Source organism: Ranitomeya variabilis, chromosome 1 (assembly GCF_051348905.1).
Source record: "Ranitomeya variabilis isolate aRanVar5 chromosome 1, aRanVar5.hap1, whole genome shotgun sequence".
Taxonomy (NCBI): Eukaryota; Metazoa; Chordata; class Amphibia; order Anura; family Dendrobatidae; genus Ranitomeya; species Ranitomeya variabilis.
Genome location: NC_135232.1, coordinates 846469781 through 846476846, shown reverse-complemented (window position 1 = coordinate 846476846; position 7066 = coordinate 846469781).

Here is a 7066-nt window from a genome sequence, read left to right as displayed (position 1 = left end):
ACATACTACATGCTACATACATGCTACATACATACTACATACATGCTACATACATACTACAAACATTACATACATACATACTACATACAACATACATACCACATACATACAACATACTACATACATTCTACATACTACACACTACATACAATACATACTACATACATGCTACATACATGCTACATATATACTGCATACATACTACATGCATACATACATACTACATACAATACATTCATACATTACATACAATACATACATATAGACATACAGTACATTAAACATAGATTACATACTCACCATTACTTGTCACTTTGTTCCCCGCAGTCAGTGTCATCTGTAAAAAAAGATTAAAATAACAAACAACCAATATACTCCCTGTCTGCAGAAATCCACGAGTATCCCACGACGATCTCCTGTGGAGAACGGCAGCATCAGCTGGTGCGACCGCTCTCCAGGGGCTCCAGGAACACAATGACAGGAGGAAGGTGTCCGTCCGCACTGTATTTCTCCGCCGCTGTAAAGAAAAGTCCCTAGTCTCACTTTATGCCATTGCTGTGTGAGAAATTTTCCCATGCAGCAATTGCCATAAAGTAAGACTTTGAACTCAGGTAACCTCAGTGATACACTGCAGGAGCCATTGTCTCCTGTCAGTGTGTCACTGAGGGTCCTATAGAGCAGTGACATCACCCTGTTTTTTGCAGGTGCTGAAGTATGGTAAGTATGGTTAAATGAAGAATATTAAAATACTTTTTTCCTAATGTGTGTGTTTTATTAACCCTTTATTACTATTGGATTAATAACGGATTGGCGTCTTATTGACGCCTCTCCGTTATTAACCCGGCTTAATGTCACCTTACAATAGCAAGATGACATTAACCCCCTATTACCCCATATCCTACCACTACACGGGAGTGGGAAGAGAGGGGCTAAGTGGTAAGACTGGTATTTGTAGCCGGGGGGCAATATCCATGGCCCCTCTCTAGGCTATGAATATCAGCCCGCAGCTGTCTGCGTAGCCTTTCTAGCTATAAAATATAGGGGGACCCCACGTCATTTTTTTTTGGGTCCCCCTATTTTAATAGCCAGTAAAGGCTACGCAGACAGCTGAGGGCTGATATTCGTAGCAGGCTACATATATTGGCCCCCGGCCATCGGCTTTCTCCCCCTGGCACAGAAAATTGCGCGGGAGCCCACGCCATTTTTTTTTTTAAATTAAACACTCATTAAGACCTCTTTCACCCTTGCGTTGGTACGGGTCCGTCGCTATGCGTCGAGCCGACGTACCGACGCACGTTGTGAAATTTGTGGGCGGAAAATGTGCATGATTTGAATGGAAACATGCATGAAAAACAGATTCAGAGGCCGAATTCATCATGTCACATCTCAGTTTCATATCTTTTTTGCCGGATCCGTCACTGTGCGTTTTTTCGCCGGACAGAAAAAAACGTTCCTCTGTATATGTTTTCCGTCCGGCAGAAACAGCTTTTTTGACGGATCCGGCAAAAAACAGATGAAACGTGTGGCCATCAGGCACAATCCGGCGCTAATACAACTCTATGAGAAAAAACGGATCCAGCGGAAAAAAAATGGATCCAGCAAAAAAAAACGGATCCGGCGGAAAAAAAATGGATCCTGCAAATATGCCCGCAGGATGCATTTTTTACCCATAGACTTGTATTAGCGACGGATCGCGATGGAGGTCTGATATTCATAGCAGGCTACAAATATTGGCCCCCGGCCATCGGCTTTCCCCCTCTGGTGAAGAAAATTGCGCGGGGGCCCACGCCATTTAAAAAAAAAATAAAAATTTAACGCTCATTAAGGCCTCTTTCACCCTTGCGTCGGTACGAGTCCGTCGCTATGCATCGGGCCGACTTACTGACGCACGTTGTGAAATTTGTGCACGTCGTGGGCAGCGGATGCAGTGTTTCAACGCATCCGCTGCCCATTCTGAAGTCTGGGGAGGATGGGGCAGAGTTTCGGCCGCACATGCGAGGTAGAAAATGGCGGACGCGACGGACAAAAAAATGTTCACTTGAACTTTTTTTTGTGCCGACGGTCCGACAAAACACGACGGATCCATTGCATGACGGACGCGACGTGTGGCCATCCATCGCGATCCGTCGCTAATACAAGTCTATGGGTAAAAAATGCATCCTGCGGGCATATTTGCAGGATCCATTTTTTTTCCGCCGGATCCGTTTTTTTCCGCTGGATCTGTTTTTTCTCATAGAGTTGTATTAGCGCCGGATTGTGCCTGATGGCCATCTGTTTTTTGCCGGATCCGTCAAAAAAGCTGTTTCTGCCGGACGGAAAACATATACAGAGGAACATTTTTTTCTGTCCGGCGAAAAAACGCACAGTGACGGATCCGGCAAAAAAGATATGAAACTGAGATGTGACATGATGAATCCGGCCTCTGAATCTGTTTTTCATGCATGTTTCCATTCAAATCATGCACATTTTCCGCCCACAAATTTCACAACGTGCGTCGGTACGTCGGCTCGACGCATAGCGACGGACCCGTACCAACGCAAGGGTGAAAGAGGCCTTAATGAGTGTTTAATTTAAAAAAAAATGGCATGGGCTCCCGCGCAATTTTCTGTGCCAGGGGGAGAAAGCCGATGGCCGGGGGCCAATATATGTAGCCTGCTACGAATATCAGCCCTCAGCTGTCTGCGTAGCCTTTACTGGCTATTAAAATAGGGGGACCAAAAAAAAATGACGTGGGGTCCCCCTATATTTTATAGCCAGAAAGGCTACGCAGATAGCTGCGGGCTGATATTCATAGCCTAGAGAGGGGCCATGGATATTGGCCCCCCGGCTACAAATACCAGTCCACAGCCGCCCCGGAAATGGCGCATCTGTAAGATGTGCCAATTCCGGCACTTAGCCCCTCTCTTCCCACTCCCATGTAGCGGTGGGATATGGGGTAATAAGGGGTTAATGTCACCTTGCTATTGTAAGGTGACATTAAGCCGGGTTAATAATGGAGAGGCGTCAATAAGACGCCTATCCGTTATTATTCCAATAGTAATAAAGGGTTAATAAAACACACACACATTAGGAAAAAAGTATTTTAATATTCTTCATTTAACCATACTTACCATACTTCAGCGCCTGCAAAAAAACATAAAATAATAAACCGTATTCTACCTGTCCACCGTAGTCCAATTAATAACGAGTGTCCCACAACGATCTCCCCTATAGAACAGTGACATGGGGTGATGTCACTGCTCTATAGGACTCTCAGTGACACACTGACAGGAGACAATGGCTCCTGCAGTGTATCACTGAGGTTACCTGAGTTCAAAGTCTTACTTTATGGCAATTGCTGCATGGGAAAATTTCTCACACAGCAATGGCATAAAGTGAGACTAGGGACTTTTTTTTACAGCGGCGGAGGAATACAGTGCGGAAGGATACCTTCCTCCCGTCATTGTGTTCCTGGAGCCCCTGGAGAGCGGTCGCACCAGCTGATGCTGCCGTTCTCCACGGGAGATCGTCGTGGGACACTCGTGGATTTCTGCGGACAGGGAGTATATTGGTTGTTTGTTATTTTAATCTTTGTTTTACAGATGACACAGGCTTTGGGGAACAAAGTGACAAGTAATGGTGAGTATGTAATCTATGTTTAATGTACTGTATGTCTATATGTAAGTATTGTATGTAATGTATGAATGTATTGTATGTAGTATGTATGTATGTATGTAGTATGTATGTAGTATGTATGTAGTATGTATGCAGCATGTATGTAGCATGTATGTAGCATGTATGTAGTATGTATTGTATGTAGCGTGTAGTATGTATGTATGCATGTAATGTATGTAGTATGTATGTAGCATGTTTGTAGCATGTCATATGCATGTAGTATGTATGTAGTATGTAGCATGTATGTAGCATGTAGTATGTATTTAGTATGTAGCATGTAAGTATGTAGTATGTATGTAGTATGTAGCATGTATGTACCATGTATGTATACAGTATGTGGCATGTAGCATATATGTAGTATGTATGTAGTATGTAGCATGTATGTAGTATGTAGTATGTAGCATGTATGTAGTATGTAGCATGTATGTAGCATGTAGCATGTATGTAGCATGTATGTAGTATGTAGCATGTATGTAGCATGTAGTATGTATGTAGCATGTATGTAGTATGTATGTAGTAGGTATGTAGCATATATGTAGTTTTTTTTTACATTCAACACATTAGCCGAATGATGGGATTACTACTGACCCATCATTGGCTAATGTGTCAATCACTGTCATTATAGCAGGCATCATCCGATGGGACTTGTAGTTCCATCGGACGATGCCTGCACAGACGCACAGACCACCCGGCAAGCCGCACAGACCCCCCGGCAGGCCGCACAGAGCCCCCAGCAGGCCGCACAGACCCCCCGGCAGGCCGCACAGACCCCCCGGCAGGCCGTACTGACCACCGGCAGGCACGCACAGACCACCCACGGTCCTGCACAGACCCCTCCCGCACAGAGACAAGCAGTCTCCTCCCACGCACCGCCCACACTCAATTATACTGCAATTTTTGCACTGTGGGCACTTCCGATTCCGGTATCCGATATCGCAAAAATATCGGAACTCGGGATCGGAATTCCGATATAGCGAATATCGGCCGATACCTGATATTTGCAGTATCGAAATGCTCAACACTATTCATCATGCATGCTGAGGATAGGTGATAAAACTATAAAACCCAAATGAAACCAGTATTATACTGTTACATTGCAGTTGGTATGTATTTGTTGAGCTATGTCCATGTATCACAGCTCTCTTAACAAGTTTAACCTTTAAGCTTGCAAGGCCACTGAAGGAATGGTCTCTAACACAATCTACTATATAATTGTCTAAGGGTCACTTCCCTCTGTCCTTCTGTCTGTCTGTCATGGATATTCATTGGTCGCAGCCTCTGTCTGTCATAGAAATCCAAGTCGCTGATTGGTCACGGCAAAACAGCCATGACCAATCAGCGATGGCCACAGTCCAGAAGAAAATGGCCGCTCCTTACTAACCGCAGTCAGTGCCCGGCGCCCACATACTCCCCTCCAGTCACCGCTCACACAGGGTTAATGGCAGCGTTGACCGCGGTGTAACACACTTGGTTAATGCTGCTATTAACCCTCTGTGACCAACGTTTACTATTCATGCTGCCTATGCAGCATGAATAGTAAAAAGATCTAATGCTAAAAATAATTTAAAAAAAATAGTTACATACTCACCCTCCGTTGGCCCCCCGGATCGAAGCGGTTACCGATGCTCCCGGATCGAAGCGGTTACCGACTCTCCTCGCGACGCCCCGGTGACTGCTCCATGCATTGCGGTCTCGCGAGATGATGACGTGTGGTCTCGCGAGACCGCTACGTCATCATCTCGCGAGACCGCAATGCACTCTTCAGACTGGAGTGCGCGAGGCAATATACTACGTGGGCTGTACAATTTCTTACGTGGCTGGGCAATATACTACGTGGGCTGTGCAATATACTATGTGGCTGGGCAATATACTACTGGCTGGGCAATATACTACGTGGCTGGGTACAATTAACTACGTGGGCTGTGCAATATACTACGTGGACATGCATATTCTAGAATACCCGATGCGTTAGAATCGGGCCACCATCTAGTAAAATATAATCAAAAAAGTCATATGTACTTCAAAATGGCATTAACAAGAATTTAATTTCAAACCAAAACAATAAAGCCCTCACACAACGTTAAACACAAAAAATACTGCAGCATGAAAACAATTATTTAAATAAAGGGAGCAATTTATCAGAAGCTTTCACGCCAGAAAGCTTTGAAAACATGCAAAGTTTAGGCACAAGTCAAAGTTGTGTCTAAATCTTGGATCTGTTGGCTTTTTCATGGCAGTCTCTCAAAGCTTTGACAAAATGGTTGGAGCTGGAGCAGGATGGGGGCTTGATGGGAGGCATGACAAGCAGTGGCATTCCCTATTCCAGTTATCTCATTCTAGTACCTGATTGGAGTGAAATTTCTGGCATTGCACACAGAGGCTCATGCCACTCATCAGCTGCTCCAGATTCATGAAGAGGTGTGCACTTCTGATTCCAGCACACCTCCTCATCAAGAATGATGCAGAAAACACTGGTCTTGGTGAATTAGGCTTAAAGTGTTTGTATTGTACAAAGATTGAAAACATTAAGGCTATGTAAATTTGGTTTCATCATAATCCTAATGACTCATGTTGGTTATCCTGCGTGGTGAACGCGAGAAATAAAACCAGAAAACAACAATGAAATTACTGTATCTCCTGCCAACACAGAAAATTCCTTGTAGGCATACCATGATGTACAATGGTACATTAAATTCATTCTAAAATATCACCAGTTAAAAATTTATTTTGTCCAACTAAATATAGTACAAGCACTCATATGGTTATGCTAAGAGAAAAACGTTGTGAATAATGACTTATGAAAATTATTGACAGGTCCAAATGTACCAAATACTGTTGTGTCTTTAAGTGGTTAAAGGCAGCCAAGAAAGTTAAACAATAAAGAAAGTAAATGTATTTCAAGTTAACATGATTAATTTTGGAGCATTTTTTATATATAGATTTGTCAAAACTCATATCATATGTAAGGAAACCTATAGCAACAAAATCTAAGTAAAAAATGTAAAATACAAAAATAATGTGCTGCTTATATTATTTCTATGAAATGGGCTGTTTGCCTGAGAATCTAAGTATTTAGGTCTCAACATACAATGATGACCATTTTATAAGCTTGCTTCATAAAAGATCCTTGCTTAAAAATAGTTTTGGAGGGAAAAAAACTAGATGAAAGGCTTTTTATTGCACTGTACTATACTCTGAAACATCATTATATGTTGGTATTGGTCACCAAACCCTTCCAGTAAACTTAGACCTTCAATTATATGGAGCGAAACAAACATGCTGGCATTGTAGGGACGTTTTTCTGTAAACTGTGTGGCCATCGTAAGTGTTGATATTACAGGTTCTTCTGGAGAAAACGCACTTGGTGATGTCACTCCTGTGGTTTGATTGGCTAGAGACAAATAATGAAGGC